The sequence below is a fragment of the Physeter macrocephalus genome, chromosome 10 (genome assembly GCF_002837175.3).
Source record: "Physeter macrocephalus isolate SW-GA chromosome 10, ASM283717v5, whole genome shotgun sequence".
NCBI classification, from domain to species: domain Eukaryota; kingdom Metazoa; phylum Chordata; class Mammalia; order Artiodactyla; family Physeteridae; genus Physeter; species Physeter macrocephalus.
In genome coordinates, this window is record NC_041223.1 from 63,702,242 (window position 1) to 63,710,605 (window position 8,364).

Below are 8,364 nucleotides of genomic sequence, written 5' to 3' on the forward strand. Positions count from 1 at the left end.
ACGCGCAGGCTCAGTAGTTGTGGCTCACGGGCTTAGTTGCTCCACGGCATGTGGGATCTTCCCAGACCAGGGCTCAAACCCGTGTCCCCTGCATTGGCAGGCAGATTCTTAACTACTGCGCCACCAGGGAAGCCCTGTTTTAATTCTTAATGTTCTATTGTTCACTTTCTATACAGCATGATAAAACCTCTAGCTATATGGTCATTATTTTTTAATGGACATGCTCAGGATTTCCGGCATTGTCTCAAAGCTGTCACTGAGAAAGTTGTTGGGTGTTTTGAAAATAAGCTAAAAAACTGGAAATTAGGTTGGAAATAAACTCAAGTAAAATTGAAAGAAACACACTGTTTGCTCTGGGGATTTGGATTATTGATAGGAAGGGGTTGCTTTTCACTTAGAATTTGTTAACAATGCACAGTGTTTGTTATTTTTGTACAATATTTTGCCTATAAATTTATACTTGAAATGGTAAATTTAGGTGTAGCATCTTATTTTTGAATTTCCATTCCCTTGGCTATAATTGTTTATTTTTAGGAGAGGTGGTTGTGGTAGAGTGTCTCAGAGCAACTTTCTGATCAACAGCGCAATTAACAGGGTTGAAAACGATACAAAACTTAATTAGGTCTATTTTCAGGTGCTCTCAGTTAGGACTCTAAGTTAGTATTCTCAAACTTGGCTACACATGCAATCACCTCAAAAATACTTACACCTGAATCTCATACCTATTTCTTTTTAATTGTCCAGGAAATGGAATTTTAAAAATAGTCCCAGTTGATTCACATGTGAAGCCAATGTCCATAAATGCCCTGGGGCACTTTCCGGGGTTGCCATATGACTGATAACCTGTACTAAGTTAGGAGCTCAGGGTTTCACGACTGTGGTTGACTCTAGTCTTCACCTATGAATCGGTTGGTTTCTGTGGATGAAAGTCACCTTGATGAGTTTTTTGCTATTCAAATTACCGCCTTTACAATACTTTATCTGAAGCTTCCAATTGGAAGTTGTAGAGTTGTGGAAATGGTTGCTTTAGAGATAAAACATTATCAGTAAATTGTTAAAAAAGTATTCCAGTACAGTGAATTTCTAAACTACATTCTTAAACTACATTCAGTATAAACTCCTCTGGTTCAGCTTATCATAAAGGATTTAGAAATATCATGGCACAGGCATTCCATAGTAATTTTTCGAAATTTAAATAACAGATTTTTTTTTCTTTTTTAAAAAAATTTATTTTATTTATTTTTGGCTGCATTGGGTCTTTGTTGCTGAGTGCGGGCTTTCTCTAGTTTGCGGCGAGCGGGGGCTACTCTTCATTGCAGTGCGCAGCCTTCTCATTGCAGTGGCTTCTCTTGTTGCGGAGCATGGGCTCTAGGTGCGCGGGCTTCAGTAGTTGTGTCACGTGGGCTCAGTAGTTGTGGCTTGCAGGCTCTAGAGCGCAGGCTCGGTAGCTGTGGCGCACGGGCTTAGTTGCTCCGTGGCATGTGGGATCTTCCCAGACCAGGGCTCAAACCCGTGTCCCCTGTGTTGGCACGGAGATTCTTAGCCCCTGCACTACCAGGGAAGCCCCTAAATAACAGCTTTATATTCAAAATTAAATAATAGAAAGAATGCATAGTTTTAAAAGTTTTAGTGTATGTTATCCATTCTTAACTAATCATTTTCTAGATTAGTGTTGTTATGGTCTGGATTGTGTCCTTGCCAAATTCATATGTTAATGTCCTAGCCCCCAGTACCTCAGAATGTAACTGTATTTTGAGGTAGACACTTTAAAAAGGTAAAGGGAGGTCATTAGGGTGGGCCCCTATCCAGCATGACTGGTCTCCTGATAAGTATAGATAAGGACACAGACCCACATAGGGAAGACCAGGTGAAGGCAAAGGGAGAAGATGATAACCTACCAGCCAAGGAGAGAAGCTTCAGAAGAAACCAACCTGCTGTCACCTTGATCTCAGACTTCTAACAGTAAGTGCTTTGAGAACAAACATCTTTAAGACATCTAGTCTGTGGTACTGTGTTATGGAAGCCTTAGAAAACTAATACAGTGGTTCTCAACATTAGCTGCTCAGCAGAACCACCTGTAGCTACAATAAAAATAAAATGATGCCCATACCAATTAAATCATAATGGGAGGGGAGGAAATGTAGGGTGAGTGCACACTGATTTTTTTTAGTAAGGTCTCCATGTGATTTTTTTGGTCACTGAGGACAGGCTTACATTTCAATAACTTTTTTCTGTAACAGTCTGCTACAAAGTTGCCTAGTGAGAATAACTTGAAAACTGATAAACAAGTCATAAGTTCTTTATAATCTATCCAGGTTCTATTTGTTATTTTGACAAGTACGTTCCTTAAATTATTTAGTATCTATTCTTTGTGTGATAGAAAACAACAGTAAATGGGTTTAAAATTTTGTTATCTGTTATAGAAATAAATTTCTTCTTGTGTGGCTTATGCATAGAGACATTATTTTTTTCTATTGTAATATTTCTCTTAAGAGACAGATCTCAGTATGTTCCTGTTTTCTCAATGTGATATCATAGCCCCATAGAAAGTATAAATGCCAAGATTTTAAGCCATTTCGTGGGTATTTTGAGGATTAACCCTAATTATTAAATTACAGTTTCTAAAAATCTTTGGTTTGATTTCTTCAGAGAGAATGTGCTTTATCACAGGTAAAGAGAGGAAAAACAATTCCTGAAACAGGAAAGAATACAAATAAGAAAGCTGCAGCTGCAGCAACTAACCATGAGAGAAACTGTTCAGAAATGCCACTTAATAGTTCTTTCCAGACTATTTCCAAACAAGTTCTGCTGCTTCCTAAGCTAAAAATAGGTACGACATATGCCACATATTAATAATTATCTGCATGTGGGGATTCTCCAAGAATTGACCTCTATAGCTTGGGATAAAAATCACCTGGAGACCTCTGGTTGTTTCTGCTAATCAGTTCTGACACAAAATAGGATACGGGGTTTAAGATTAGAAAATCAAATGCTGGAATACATGGTCTGGGCTCAGATCCTAGTTTTTCTCCTTCTTGGCTTTGTAACCTTGGGTAAATTATTAAAAAAAATTTTTTTTAAATCTCTGTGTAGCTTATTTTGCCTCAGGGATTTTTTTATGTTCATTTAAGGCAGTAGTAAACACTCAGTGTTAATTTATATCAGACATCGTCTATTACAACTGTGTAGACATCCTTGCATCCTTCACTACCTTCCTTTATACTTTGGTACTTGACCCATATTTTTCTTTTCTATCCTATTTATTTCTCTCTTACTGTCTTTTACAGTGGTAATATTAGAAATGTATGTTCCATTTGTTGCTATTGTGTATCCACCACACAGCAGTATGGTTCTATCTTAGTCTTCACTAGAAACTACTCTGTTGGAAGTGTCTTGAAAAGAAGCTCTTGCTCTTGTCAATCACAGTTCTCTTACTTGTCATCCCTTACATCACCTTAGAAGAAGAAGGTAACTCTGAGATGGTTGGTAGTTAAGGTAAAGGAGGAAAATTGAAAAAAGGTAGTGTCAAAATATCTCAATAAATCCTAGCAAAAAGCCCCTGTTTATTAAAGGAACTCTTTCATTTTACCAACTTTATCCACTCAGGCAGCTCACCCTAATAAGCCTTCAATTTTTCCCACTAGATCATCACTTGATTCATCGTCTCATGAACCAGGCCTGCTAAAACCCGCCCTAGATTAACACCAAGGTCAGCTGCTTAATTGCTGTAAATCATATCTCTCCCAATATTTTGCTCCTTTGACTGTCTTGTTATTCCTAATTGCTTCTGAACTTTAATATTTCTGACTTTCAATTATCCTTTTTTAAATATGTAACATATTTAACCCTTGAGTAAGTTACATGTGGAACACAATGTTATATAATCATCTTTGTTTTACATATAACTGTTGCAGGTGTATGTCTCTTATTTCTCAATTGGTTGTAATATTCATGAGGAAAGAGACTATATCTTTTTATCCCCTATAAATCCTAGAACAGTGACACACACGAGGGAGGCACACATTAAGCTTGATTCCATAAATAATTATTCATTTAAAATTAAGCACAACTCCATTTTATGCTTAATATGCTTAATAAATTAGGATTTGGGGATTACAGATAAAAACTACTATATACAGAATGGACAAACAACAAGGTCCTACTGTATAGCACAGGGAACTATACTCAATATCCTGTAATAAACCATAATGGAAAAGAATATGAAAAAGAATAAATATATATATATGTATATGTATGTATAACTGAATCACTTTGCTGTACACCAGAAACTAACATGATGTTGTAAATCAACAATACTTCAATTTTAAAAAATTAAACATAAGTAAAAAAAAAAATTGGTATCTTTTTTTACTATTTTTTTTAATAAGGTATTGTCTGGATGTATTCCTTATTTGACACCATTGTCTTTACGAGATCTGATTTGTTCATAGTCGTGAGTTAATTCCTTACAAACAAAAGTTCTAAACATACTCCAAAATTGTGAGAAAAAATGATATATTCTTCTTGAGTCAGTAATTTTATTTTATGTACATTAATATATTCCTAGAATGTTCTATGGTATTACTTTGGTTGCCTACTAATTACACATGCAAAGAAATATTTCTGGTTGTACCTGATCTCATTAAATGATACAATGCAATAGGAACATGTTTCTTACATAGTTAGAAACTTAATGTTTGCTTTTTTAAATTTACTTTTGTTCAATTATCTGCTTGTCTTGAGTTGAATATTAAGTGTAAGGCATGCATGAACATCTGACTGCATAGACAAAAGTGTGGCCCGTTTACTATAAGCTTCATTGGGTGATTCATTACTTACTTTACATTTATAAAACTGGGAGGCATTTCATAGTGTGTGACTTCTTAAAAGTAATAAAATATCATGTGGAAAGAAAGTAATTTTTTCATTTTGGGGAGAAATGTTAATGTCATCAGATCACAAGCCACAATTATTATATTGCCTATTCCAATGTATTAATTGGTATTTTCTACTCTGATTTTCACTGTGATTGTGAATGTCCATGCCCCAAAACACAAGAAATTGGGAAATCAAGAATCAATGAAAAGAAAAAAATATATGTATACATATGTATATACATATACGTTTATATATATATGTATATATATATATAATTTGCCATTTCTCAAACTGTAAGAAAGAGTTTAATAAGTGAAGGAAGAAGTTGGCTTACAATAGTGAAATATATTAGAAAGATAGAATATTGCTTACCAAATTCAGTTAAATTCTAAGACTGTAGTTACAATTACGTTTAGTTATGCAGAGTTTTCCCATAAGTGGTACTTACTGAAGTAATAATGGAATTTCCAAACTGGTTCATAGGATAGAGGTAAAATGATGATTACAAAAAAGTTTTTTGTTGTTGTTGTTTGTTGTTGTTGTTGGTGGTTTTTTCTTTTTATGTCTTTTTTATTGAAGTATAGTTGATTTACAATATTGTGTTAGTTTCAGGTGCACAGCAGAGTAATTCAGTTATGCAAAAATATATGTATCTATCTATATACATTTTTTGAATTCTTTTCCATTATAGCTTATTACAAGATATTGAATATGGTTCCCTATGCTATACAGTAAATCCTTGTTGTTTATATATTTTACATATGGTAGTATGCATCTATTAATCCCACATTTCCAATTTATCACTCCCCACCCCCTTCCCCTTTTGTAACCATAGGTTTGTTTTCTGTATCTTTGAGTCTGTTACTGTTTTGTAAATAAGTTCATTTGTACAATTTTTTAGATTCCACATATAAATGATATCATATAATATTTGTCTGTCTCTAACTTCACTTACTATGATAATCTCTAGGTCCATCCATTTTGCTGCAAATGGTATCATTCTTTTTTATGACTAATATTCCATTGTGTGTGTGTGTGTATATATTTATATATATATTTTTCTTCTTTATCCATTCATCTGCTGATAGACACTTAGGTTGCTTCCATATCTTGGTTATTGTAAATAGTGCCACTATAAACATTTTGGGTGCATGTTTCATTTCAGATTAGAGCTTTTGTCTTTTCTGGATATATGTCAAGGAGTGGGATTGCTGGATCATATGGTAGCTCTATTTTTAGTTTTTTAAGGAATCTCCATACTGTTCTCCATAGGGGCTGCACCAATTTACATTCCCGCCAACAGTGTAGGAGCGTTCTCTTTCCTCCACACCCTCTCTAGCATTTATTATTTGTAGACTTTTTGATGATGACCATTCTGACCAGTATGAGGTGATACCTCATTGTAGTTTTGACTTGCCATTTCTCTAATAATTAGCAGTGTTGAGCATCTTTTCATGTGCCTATTGGCCATCTGTATGTTTTCTTTGGAGAAATGTCTATTTAGGTATTCAGTCCATTTTTTGATTGGCTTATTTTTTTTTTCTTATTGAGTTGTATGAGCTGTTTGCATATTTAGGAAATTAAGCCCTTGTTGGGCACATCATTTGCAAATATTTTCTCCCAGTCTGTAGGTTGTCTTTTCATTTTGTTTATGGTTTCCTTTGCTGAACAAAAGCTTATAAGTTTTATTAGATCCCATTAGTTTATTTTTGCTTTTATTTCTATTAACTTGGGAGATTGGTGCCATTTATGTCAGGGAATGTTTTGCTTATATTCTCTTCCAGGAGTATTATGGTATCATGTTTAAGTCTTTAAGCCATTTTGAGTTTATTTTTGTATATGGTGTGAGGCAGTGTTCTAATTTCATTGATTTACATGTGGCTGTCCAGCTTTCCCAACACCACTTGTTTAAGAGACTGTCTTTTCTCCACTGTATATTCTTGCCTCCTTTGTCAGAGATTAATTTACTATAGGTGTGTGGGTTTATTTTTGAGCTCTGTATTCCTTTCCATTGATCCATATTATCTGTTTTTGTGTCAATACCATGCTCTTTTGATCACTGTAGCTTTGTAGTGTTACCTGAAGTCATGGAGGTTTATGCCTCCAGCTTTGTTATGTTTCCTCAGGGTTGCTTTGGCAGTTCTGGGGCTTTTGTGGTACCACAAAAATTTTAGCATAACTTGTTCTAGTTCTGTGAAAAATGTCATGTGTAATTTGATAGCGATAGCATTAAATCTATAGATTGCTTTGGGTAGTGTGGCCATTTTAACTGTACTAATTCTTCCAATCCAAGAGCATGGGCAATTTTTCCATTTCCTTGAAATATATTTGATTTCCTTTATTGATTTTTTTTTTAACATCTTTATTGGAGTATAATTGCTTTACAATGGTGTGTTAGTTTCTGCTTTACAACAAAGTGAATCAGTTATACATATACATATGTTCCCATATCTCTTCCCTCTTGTGTCTCCCTCACTCCCACCCTCCCTATCCCACCCCCTTAGGTGGTCACAAACCACCTAGCTGATCTCCCTGTGCCATTCGGCTGCTTCTCACCAGCTATCCACACTATGATTGGTACTGTATATATGTCCATGCCACTCTCTCACTTCGTTTTCTCCTTCTGAATTACTTCACTCTGTATGACAGACTCCAGGTCCATCCAACTCACTAACAACTCAGTTTCATTTCTCTTTTTGGCTGAGTAATATTCCATTGTATATATGTGCCACATCTTCTTTATCCATTCATCTGTTGATGGACACTTAGGTTGATTCCATGTCCTGGCTATTGTAAATAGAGCTGCAATGAACATTTTGATACATGACTCTTTTTGAATTATGGTTTTCTCAGTGTGTTTGTTGGCAATCTGTATAACTTCTTTGGAGAAATGTCTATTTAGTCTTCTGCCCATTTTTCGATTGGGTTGTTTGATTTTTTTTTGATATTGAGCTGCATGAGTTGCTTGTAAATTTTGGGAATTAATCCCTTGTCAGTTTCTTCATTTGCAAATATTGTCTCCCATTCTGAGGGCTGTCTTTTTGTCTTGTTTATGGTTTACTTGGCTGTGCAAAAGCTTTTAAGTTTCATGAGGTCCCATTTGTATATTTTTGTTTTTATTTCCATTTCTCTAGGAGATGGGTCAAAAAGAAACTTGCTGTGATTTATGTCATACAGTGTTCTGCCTATGTTTTCCTCTAAGAGTTTGATAGTGTCGGACCTTGCATTTAGGTCTTTAATCCATTTTGAGTTTATTTTTGTGTATGGTGTTAGGGAGTGTTCTAATTTCATTCTTTTACATGTAGCTGTCCAGTTTTCCCAGCACCACTTATTGAAGAGGCTGTCTTTTCTCCACTGTATATTCTTGCCTCCTTTATCAAAGATAAGGTGACCATATGTGTATGGGTTTATCTCTGGGCTTTCTATCCTGTTCCATTGATCTATATTTCTGTTTTTGTGCCAGTACCACACTGTCTTGATTACTGT